The sequence below is a fragment of the Sarcophilus harrisii genome, chromosome 5 (assembly GCF_902635505.1).
Source record: "Sarcophilus harrisii chromosome 5, mSarHar1.11, whole genome shotgun sequence".
Classification (NCBI taxonomy): domain Eukaryota; kingdom Metazoa; phylum Chordata; class Mammalia; order Dasyuromorphia; family Dasyuridae; genus Sarcophilus; species Sarcophilus harrisii.
This window is the reverse complement of record NC_045430.1, coordinates 7261466-7272490: the sequence shown is the minus strand read 5'-3', so window position 1 is coordinate 7272490 and position 11025 is coordinate 7261466.

The window sequence follows — 11025 nt, the reverse complement described above, 5'->3', positions numbered from 1 at the left end:
ACAGAGACAGAGATAGAGAGAGACACATGGAGAGAGACAGAGAAAGAGAAAGAGAGACACAGAGACAGACAGAGAAAGAGACAGAGAGAGAGGTAGAGACGGAGGGAGGAAGGGAGGGAAAAAAAGAGAGAGAGGGAGGGAGGGAAAGCAAGACAGAGACAGAGAGGAGAGAAAGAAGATAGAAAGAGAGAGAGAGAGAAGAAGAAGAAGGGAGGAAGAGAGAGACAGAGAGAGCTCTCCCCTCCTGCTCCCTGTGGCTCCCACCTCTCCCTTAGCTGGTGGTGGCCCAGATGGCTTTGACTGCAGTTGCTGCCCAGACACCCCTCCAGCCTCCCAGAGCTGGAACCTCTAGTTATCACCAGCACTTATTTGGCTCTTTCTGCATACAGGCCTTGCCGGGATACAAAGTGACAATGAGATGTGACAGTGCACAAAATGTTCCTCTAAAAATTACTCTATTTCGCTATTGACCTGCTTTATAGGAACACTGAGGGCAGGGGAACCGTCTTCAAGAAAGGAGACTTCGAGGAGAGACTATTGACCCCAGAGGGAAGAATGAGCAGGTCAGAAGTCATGCAGTCCAGCCTCTGCACTTTACAGTTAGGGAAACTCAGGTCCCCAAAGTTCAAGCATCTTGCCCAAGGTCACATGAGGATCAGAGATGAGATTTGAACCCACTTTTGAGAACTTCAGATTTAGGCTTTTGATATCATTGTCATTGCTTGTGCTTCGTTCTCCAAGAGGACCAGGACGTCAGGGAGGTGATGCTATAACTTACAAGTGAATCAGATTGAAGTGAGGGAGCAAGATCACTGGCTCCTCCAGGGCCCTCTGGGTCCAGTAGCCAAATGGAGATCAGGACGACTGGGGAGGACTGGGCAAGGTCACGGGCCCCACTTTCCCCTCCAGGGCCCTCTCAGTCCGGTGGCCAGACGGAGATCAGACGACTGGAGATGGCCCAGGATGCAGTGGGAGACCTGGACCTTTCTGAGCTGAGGTCTTCAACAGGTCCTAGTTTGAGTGACCTTCCCAAAGCAGCCTGGAAACTCTCCCAAAGGAGCCTGGATGCCCTATTGGGGAGCTGGGTTTTTAGCAGAGTCTTTCAACTGGACCCGTTCTGGGCTCACTGCTTACACAGAGCTCCATGACTCTCGGGAGAGGAGTTCCCAGCAGAAGAATACTGCCCTTCTAGGCAGAGGCTGTCTGGTTTTAGCTTAGCCCGAGCCTAGCACAAAGCATGCACGCAGTAGGTACTTTATCGGTCCCTCTGTCTTGCTGGATGGAATTGTTCAGGGAAGGGTGACTAAGGAGGCCACATTGAGTTAACCCTAAATGCTACAAGCCGGTGTCAGCAAGGTCTGCTGGGCCCCTCCACCAAACAGGCCCCTGCTCTTCCCCAGTTGGCACCTCCTTACCAGAAGCAGTCATCCTCCCCCGCCTCCCCCCACCCATAACTTGTCTCTTGCATTCAGGGTACTCCCGTCTTCCTGGTCGCCCGTTTCAGTAACCTCAGCATCTTTTCCCTCTCCCAGTTCTTTCCCAATTCCCTCCTCAAGCTCTTGCCTGGACTAGTATGATGGCCTCCTAATTGGTCTCCCTGCCTCCATTCTTTGCTCTCCTCTCAGCAAAGTAATCCTCAGAGCCACAGTGTGATTCCGAAGCCTCCGGTGTCTCCCTTTCACTTCCAGAATAAGCACAAACTTTCCCAGCAGCCTAGCAGTCTAGAAACTTTATGGCATGTCTCCCACAGCCCACCTCTCTGCATGGACCTTATGTGGCTCCCCCTCCAGATTCCCTTCCCTGAAACCTGGGTTACTCTGGGCCTTCCCAAAGCGAGGGCCACCCTAACCCATCACCATCTCCTGGCTTGTGGCTTTAACCTAACCAATCCCTGACCTCCCTAACCCTCCTCCTGTGGATGAGCCCCAGAGCCCCCTCAGAGATATAACTAGGAGAGGCAATTAAGGCTCTGACAAAGGACGCTGACATTTAAAGGGGCCTGACAATGATAAATTTCTTTAGGTACAAATAACAGAGTTGGGTTTAGCAGCCCCTTAGCAAGAAGAATTACTTAAAATTGGACCCCAGGCACCCACGCCATTCTCCGCCCTACGCCACCCCCACACCTTCCCTGAGGAGGCCGGAGGGTCAGGCTCCTTCCCGGTTACCCGGTTGTGCCTCTTGTTCTAGGACCTGAGGAATGACTGTACCCAGTAGCTCCCCCGATCCCCACCTGGCCCATAATTCCACCTAGCCAAGTTCTCATGCCATGGGACTCCTGGCCCAGGACTCCCTGAGCCCAGAACCAGTGGGCTTCTGGACCTTCTGAATGCCAAGCTCTCAATCCCTGACCCTTTGAGCCCTGTTCCCTGAGCCCTGAGTCCCCAAATTTCATGATCCTTGTACCCCCTGTTCCCTGTACTCCCATCTCCTAAGTTCCCAGCTCCTAAACCTCCTGAACTGACTAATCTCTGAGCCCCTGTTCCCTGTTCGCCCTTATCCCTGTGGCCCCCAAGGCCCTGAGAACCCTAGTCCCTCATACTTGAGTCCCTTGCTCCTTCAGTCACCTGATTTCTGGCCCCCATGCTCCCTGAGCCCTCCTCCCTGCCTCCCCCTCTCCCTGAACCCCCAAGTCTTCTGAGTTCTTGCTCCTTCTAAACCCTGAACCCCCCACTAAGCTGGGGAGTCTCCCTAAGACACTAACGATTCTGCATAGATACAGGTGAGTATTGATGGGTTGCTCTGGGTAGGCCCTGAGTGGCTCATCCCATTCTGGCCCAGCTGCCCACCTGAGCCCAGGAGCTCTGGAGGTACTTTGGCCAACGGCCTTGGGGCTGCCGAGGTCACTGAGAGCAGGAGCGTCAGGTTTTGGGGCCCACTCTGTCACACGCTAGGTCTTCAGGTTTACATTTTTCAAAGAAGCGGCCCTTCTCAGAGGAGCACTTTTCTCGGGCTCCTTCTGGGATGGGCGGCATTTCAGCCAGCTCGAAGTTATTTGCCGGGAGGTAGCTAGCAGCGTCATCCAGGGCCTTCTCTGGGAGGGGGCTGGGACAAAAAGGAGACCCACAGGCCTTTCCATCAGTCCCTCTGGCCTCCCTTCCCTGTTGTTCGCCCTCCAACAGTAATTGTCCTTCCCACACAGCCCCTCATCATCCTGTTGTCAACCTACCTTAGGGGGTCCGGTCCCCGGCTCACCCTTTTGTAGTCAGGCTTCCAGGGTCTTTCCTGTTAAAGTTCCAACCTCTCAAATTAGCCCAGCCCCCCAAAGGTTTCCTAGGGAAGGTTTAGGAGAGGCAGTGGGGTCTCAAACCTACTGATGAGTAGGATAAGTTCTCCCCTACTCATATCCAGGCCTAATTAGGCTCTTCCTTTTGGCCTGACCTCCGGAGGGGGGACAGCACGGACCAGACCCAGGATGGCTCCAGGGCCAGAAAGGCCCTTGTTCTGGGCTCTCAACCCCTTCATCCTTACTCTAGCCTCCATTCCATCCCTTGTGGGCCTATAGTTCCCCATTAATCTTCTCTGCCTGCCCCCAACCAGTAGGCCTCCTAGAGGCTATCCCCCCATCCTTGCCCTGACTTTCTCATCCCTGCCTCATCCTCCCTGTTCTCGGCTCTGGATAATATGGCACCTTCACAGCCAGGTCAGGGAACCAACTAATTTGCAGGGTAAGAAAAAGAGACTTAGTGAAGGGGGGTCTAGTGTCCCCTGGAGCCAAGGTAAGGTTCTTGATATCTCTAGAATGACAGATGAAGTGTCTCAGACTCTCGAGACCTGAGGGGCCCAAGGGGGCTAGACTAACCTGGTCCAGAATCTAGCCAGTGACAGGCACAGAAGGCTCAGGAGGATCTTGAGCAGTGTGAGAGGCCTGATCATGGTCAAAGCAAAAAGGGCCCGAAGGCTTACAGGTGTCAGATCCGGGTGGCCCTGGAGGGGAAGTTGTGGGAAGGTAGAGAGGGATTCACTGGGTTGGGAACCGAACCTCCCTCACTGAACTTCCTCAAAGTCCCTTCTCACTGACTCCCCAGGCTCTCCCCTGTAAAGCGCTTCCATCCCACTGGAAAGGAGGGACTGGGGAACAGGAAGAAGAAAGGGATAATGGGAGATTAGTGAGGACAAGGCCTGGAGTAAGTAAAGTCATAGGGAGCAGTGAGGGCAGGATGGACAGAATGGGGCAAAGTGAGACGCCAGGGGAGCAGTGAGGGCACCTGATGGGGACCAGGGAGGACAGGAAGGGAGATGGGGCGATGAGGAGAGAGGAGGCTAGCAAGGGTCGGGGAGGCGGGGAGCTCTTGGGCAGGTACTGCAGAAGTGATACCAGAACTTTCAAGTGTCGAGTATCCTTCCCTCTCTTCACAGGAAGATATTACATCTTCCAAACCATCCCAGACCAGAAATACTGTTTTTTGGGGGCTGGAGCTAGATCTTGTTTCCCTTGACTTTGAATTAGAAGTTCCCCCTCCCCTGTCTGAGGTCATGTAAGCCAATCCCCTGGCTTCACACCCATCACAGCTTCCCCCCTTTAGGGTTTGCTCCTCCAGGCCCCAGAAGCTTGGGGTGGGTGTGGGAATTTCTGGAGAAGTCAGATGTTGAGGAAGAAAGGGAACTCAGCCATGGGACAGGAAGCAAGAATTGTCTTTTGCCATTCTTTGTATCCCCTGCACTTAGCTTAGGGGTAATAAATGCTAATTGACTGACAGAGTGTTTTACAAACCTTAGAGCACTATATAATTGATATTTATTATCATTATTAGGGGGAAACAAATTTGTATAGCGCTTCCTATGTGCCAATCACTGTGCTAAGTGCTTTACATGTAATACCTTATTGGATCCCTGCAAGGTACAGGCTGTTGTTATCCCCATTTCCCAGCTGAAAAAATTAAGGCAAACAGAGACTAAGTGACTTCTCCAGAATCACACACCTAATAAGTATCTGAGGCTGGATTTGAATGCAGGTTTTCCTGACTCCAGGATGAGTATTCTACCCATTGTACCAACTGCTGCATTATTATTATTATTGTTGTTACCTGTTGGACCTCTGATCTTACCTATTAATCTAAGCAGATTATCTCATGTCTCTATGTTCCAGTTTTCTCATCTGTAGAAGGGGGATGGGTATACGCCAAGGTCTTGGAGGTCTCTGAACTCCAGAGCTGAGCTCCTGTGATCACCATGCACATCTGCACCTGCCTCCACCAGGTTGACCCCCCCCCCCAACTCCACATTCATCAGCCATTATCCAGGGGAGGACAAATAATCTGGGAGGAGATGAGGGAGGGGGGAGTCTGAGATGAGAAGGCATGGGGAGGCGAGCCCCTCAGAACTATGGGTAGGGGATCACCAGATGGCTGGGTGGCCACAGGAGTGAGCAGCCTGAGGGTACAGAATATCTGAGTTGGGGTCACCTCCAACCCCAGCAGCTCTTCTCCCTCTCTCCCTCCCCTTTATAGCCCTGGGCAGACACCTGGAGTTGCCATTACAGGGAAGAAGCCCGGCCAGATCGGAGATATCATTAACCCCAGGAAGGGGGTATCAAAGGGAAGGAGTTACTCAGCTAGGCAAAGCAGGAACACTGAGAGTTCCTTTTTCTGCACTAAAAGTTCTCTCCTCCTCATAAAGCAAGGCAAGGTAGGATATCACTCACTCGTCCCTTGGCCTTCCAGTTGAGAAGCCCTGGGGAGTGACCACGGGAGAGCATGTTCCCTCTTCTCCACCCCCAAGTCCTAGTGCCGATCCCCATTATTCCAACTCAATAGAATGACGGAAGAAGCAGAGTGGAGAGGGCCCTGGCTTTGGAACCAGAAGCCTTGGGTTCAGATCCTGATTCACTGTTTACCCATCACATGACTTTGGGCTCCATCATGGCCTGGAGGTGCCCCTGCATGCTTGAAAGCTATGATACCAGTGGGGTGCAAGCACTGGAAATTTGTAATCCATCCATCAAGCGAGCACTTATTAAGCACCTACTGTGTTTCAGGAACTACGCTAAGCATGGGTATTCCCAGACAAAAATAAAACAACCCCTTTCTTCAAGAAGTTTATGTTTTAATGGAAGAGCCAACATGTCCAGATATAGGTGTATATAGAAAATGGACCAAATGAATACAAGGTGGTTTGGAGAGGGCTGCATAGGAATTGGGAAAGGTTTTATATAGAAGATGGTGCTTGAGCTTTGCTTTGAAGCAGGTGAAGATGATGAGGGAGAGCATTAGACAAAGTCAGGAATAGTCAAAGCAAAGACATTGAGGTAAGAGATAGGAGGTAGGAGTATTGTGTCATGAATGACATGCCAGCCGGGGTAGATTAATGGTAGAATATGTGAAGGGAAGCAATAAAAAGAAAATCAGAAAGATAAGAAAGGGATTCATAGTGAAGAGCTTAAAATGTAACATGTAGGAGTTTACATTTGATCCCGGGGGTTATAGGGTGCCACAGAAGATTATTGAGTAGGAGGATGGAGGGAATAACATGATCATGATTCTTTGCTTTAGGGAGATTATTTTGGCAGCTGAATGAGAATGGGTTGCAGTGGGAAGAGACTTGAGAAAAAGGCAATAAATAGAGGCTGGTACAATAGTTGAGATAAGAGGTAATAAGAGAGAGCCTGAACAGATGCAGAGCTGTTTGAGTAGAATGAAAGGGAAACCATGAGGCAGAAATGACAAGATCTGGCCACTGATTGGATATAGTGAAATAAGAGTAGAGGAAACGTGAGGAATCATGGGTAACTCTGAATTTACAAACCTGAGAACTGGGATGATTGTTTTGACCAAGTTGGATGGGCTTCTAGCATAGTCCATGTCTGCTTTCTAAGGCTCATCAAAAGATTGATCATGAAGAGATGAATTCTTTAGCCTTGGCAACCCAAGGGATGAAGAAAAAAATACAATCATAGTCACCAAACTTTGTTGACCCCTCCCTCTTTCTCTAAGGGATGATAGATGAGTGAGCATAAAGGCAGCAGAAGATGCTATGAATTAGTCTTTGGATCATCTATAAACAATAATTGTTGGCACTCTAAATGTGAGATTCCTGTCTAACAACCAATGCATTCATGTGCTATTGAAAGAATCTAGATATACCAGCCCTAAAGTCAGGGGGACCCGAGTTCAATTCTAGTCTCAGACATTTAATACTTTGTAGCTATGTGACCCTGGGCTAGTCACTTAACCCCAATTGCCTCAGGGAAAGAAAGAAAGAAAGAAAGAAAGGAAGGAAGGAAGGAAGGAAGGAAGGAAGGAAGGAAGGAAGGAAGGAAGGAAGGAAGGAAGGAAGGAAGGAAGGAAGGAAGGAAGGAAGGAAGGAAGAAAGAAAGAAAGAAAGAAAGAAAGAAAGAAAGAAAGAAAGAAAGAAAGAAAGAAAGAAAGAAAGAAAGAAAGAAAGAAAGAAAGAAAGAAAGAAAGAAAGAAAGAAAAAGAAAGAAAGAAAGAAAGAAAGAAAGAAAGAAAAAAAAAAAAAGAAAGAAAGAAATGCTCAAGAAAGAATCCAGATTGCCATAAATACTCTAAGGGAAGCCAGATGACGAAAAAAGCTCAACTTTAGGAAGGCTGGAAGGCTCTAATTGGAGAAGGGCAAAATGGAGTTGCTGGGTTTACCCTTGCATCTATTTTGTATGTTTCTGTATGTTGTGTATGTATATATGTTTGTATGTATGTACATACATATTATCTCCTTGCTACCTCATAGGTTTATTGAGGTTACACACTGATCAACTTTTGTCTTTGCACTTTCAAGGCCTGGTGCTATGCCAAAACATAAATAGGTGACTAATAAATGTTGATTTATTGGTGGTATGCCTAGAGTTAAGAAGACATCATTTTACTTGACTCTTGGCCATCAGCTGGTACCATTCCCACTAAGTAAGCAAGCATGAGGTCATTTTGCCTAATGAACCAACATATATTGCAAAAAGGGAAGAATATATATATATATATATATTCAAGAACTGTCAAAGGACAAATGTGCTGGAAAACATGGTTTAAGTCAATAGATAGATATTCAAAAACTTCAAAATAAAGGATTTTAACAAATGTGCTGGAAAGCATGGTTTGAGTTGATAGAGAGATTCAAGGACTTCAAAATAAAGGATGTTGGTTGACAAATGTGCTGGAAAACATGTTTTGAGTCAATAGATAGATAAATAGAAAATAGATGATAGATAGATATTCAAGGACTTCAAAATAAAGGGTGTTGACAAATGTGCTAGAAAGCATGGTTTGAGACTAAGAAATGGAAGGAGCCAAGGGTTGCTAGAACACCCAGAAGCTGAATTCCTAAAGAGGATGAACAGTCTTCTTGGGACATTACAAGATCCATGCTTCATCAAAATAATGAAATTGAAGGCAGACTGGACAATTAGGAACAAGTGGATACTGATGCTAAATTAACTTCTGAATCAGCTATCTGTATGCACTCGGACCTTCAATGAATGCAGCAAAGGTTTAACAAAATTGATGTTTCATCTGGAAGAAAGGACAAAGAGCAAAAGATATTCTAGCCGATTTTAAACATTCCAGCCTGACCTATTCAAATGATTCATTCATGCTGGAAAATGAGAATGGATGAAATAAGACATTGATTCTGATTATCAACATTTCCTACAAAATAAAGAAACATAAAGCAGTTATCACAACGAAGAGATCAAAATTACCTAGAAATTACCTCAGACAATAAACCTTTGATCCCTGTGCCAAACAGACATGTGGCAGCTCAGGACTACATTTGTTTAAAATATAAACTCAATTGCAAAATATCATAGGGGAAGAAGGAATAAGGTTGTAAACAATGTTACTTCACAACACAATGAAGAATGCTGAAAGGAAAACATTTCTGTAGAATGCAGATAACAAACCCAATCAAGCTAAAAGTTTTTTACAGATGGAAGTGGGAGGAGAAAGGAAGATAACAAATAAATAAAAAATGAAACAGATTAACCAATATTTATTTCTCCAGCAAACTATAATCTTTCTTTTAAAAATATATATGTATGTGTGTGCACATATATAGAAAGAGATATACATATGTGTGTACATAATTTGAAGAGGCTGGAATTCAACACAGAACATCCCAGAGAAAGGCAACAAGATACTGAGGACACAATGTGATAAACAAGGGAAGACTGTCTGTACATCCAGAGTAAATATTCTGATAAGCAGCAGCTTCCATTGAACTAGAACAAGTGAATACACACAAAGTAAATTCATGCTAGAGACCACATGTTTCTGAAAACATTAAGAATCAATTTTCAAGGTCTTGGAAAAAGAAAATGATGAGAAATAACTCGGAGCAGGAAGCATGGACAGCATTTTTTTAAAGGCAGCTGAGAGGACACAAACAATAACAAAAATATATACACCTTCTCTTTCGTTTCTATGACATCTTTATGTGGATGATGTACATATTTGGAGGATTTCTTGATTTTTAAAAATGAGAGAAAGCAAGAGGCAGAGGATTTAGGAACAATGTTCTAGAAGAGGCCTCATCTTTAAGGGACACAACTAATTAACAGGATCAGAGGGAGAAAAGAGTCTTCTATGTTATTTTTTTTTCTTTTTTTTTTTTTTTTTTTTTTTATTTAATAGCCTTTAATTTACAGGATATATACATGGGTAACTTTACAGCATTAACAATTGCCAAACCTCTTGTTCCAATTTTTCACCTCTTACCCCCCCCACCCCCTCCCCTAAATGGCAGGATGACCAGTAGATGTTAAATATATTAAAATATAACTTAGATACACAATAAGTATACATGACCAAAACATTATTTTGCTGTACAAAAAGAATCAGACTCTGAATTATTGTACAATTAGCTTGTGAAGGAAATCAAAGATGCAGGTGTGCATAAATATAGGGACTGGGAATTCAATGTAATGGTTTTTAGTCATCTCCCAGAGTTCTTTTTCTGGGTATAGTTAGTTCAGTTCATTACTGCTCCATTAGAAATGATTTGGTTGATCTTGTTGCTGAGGATGGCCTGATCCATCAGGACTAGTCATCATCTAGTATTGTTGTTGAAGTATATAATGATCTCCTGGTCCTGCTCATTTCACTTAGCATCAGTTCGTGTAAGTCTCTCCAGGCCTTTCTGAAATCATCCTGTTGGTCATTTCTTACAGAACAGTAATATTCCATAATTTTCATATACCACAATTTATTCAGCCATTCTCCAACTGATGGACATCCATTCAGTTTCCAGTTTCTAGCCACTACAAAAGGGCTGCCACAAACATTCGTGCACATACAGGTCCCTTTCCCTTCTTTATAATCTCTCTGGGATATAATCCCAGTAGTAACACTGCTGGATCAAAGGGTATGCACAGTTTGATAACTTTTTGAGCATAGTTCCAAACTACTCTCCAAAATGGTTGATTCGTTCACAACTCCACCAACAATGAATCAATGTCCCAGTTTTCCCACATCCCTCCAACAATCATCATTATTTTTTCCTGTCATCTTAGCCAATCTGACAGGTGTGTAGTGGTATCTTAGAGTTGTCTTAATTTGCATTTCTCTGATTAATAATGACTTGGAGCATCTTTTCATATGACTAGAAATAGTTTCAATTTCTTCATCTGAGAATTGTCTGTTCATATCCTTTGACCATTTTTCAATTGGAGAATGGCTTGATTTTTATAAATTAGAGTTAATTCTCTATATATTTTGGAAATGAGGCCTTTATCAGAACCTTTGACTGTAAAAATATTTTCCCAGTTTATTGCTTCCCTTCTAATCTTGTCTGCATTAGTTTTGTTTGTACAAAAACTTTTCAGTTTGGTATAATCGAAATTTTCTATTTTGTGATCAGTAATGATCTCTAGTTCTGCTTTGGTCATAAAAACCTTCCCCTTCCACAGGTCTGAGAGGTAAACTATCCTATGTTCCTCTAATTTATTAATAATTTCATTCTTTATGCCTAGGTCATGAACCCATTTTGACCTTATCTTGGTGTACGGCGTTAAGTATGGATCAATGCCTAGTTTCTGCCATATTAGTTTCCAATTTTCCCAGCAATTTTTATCAAACA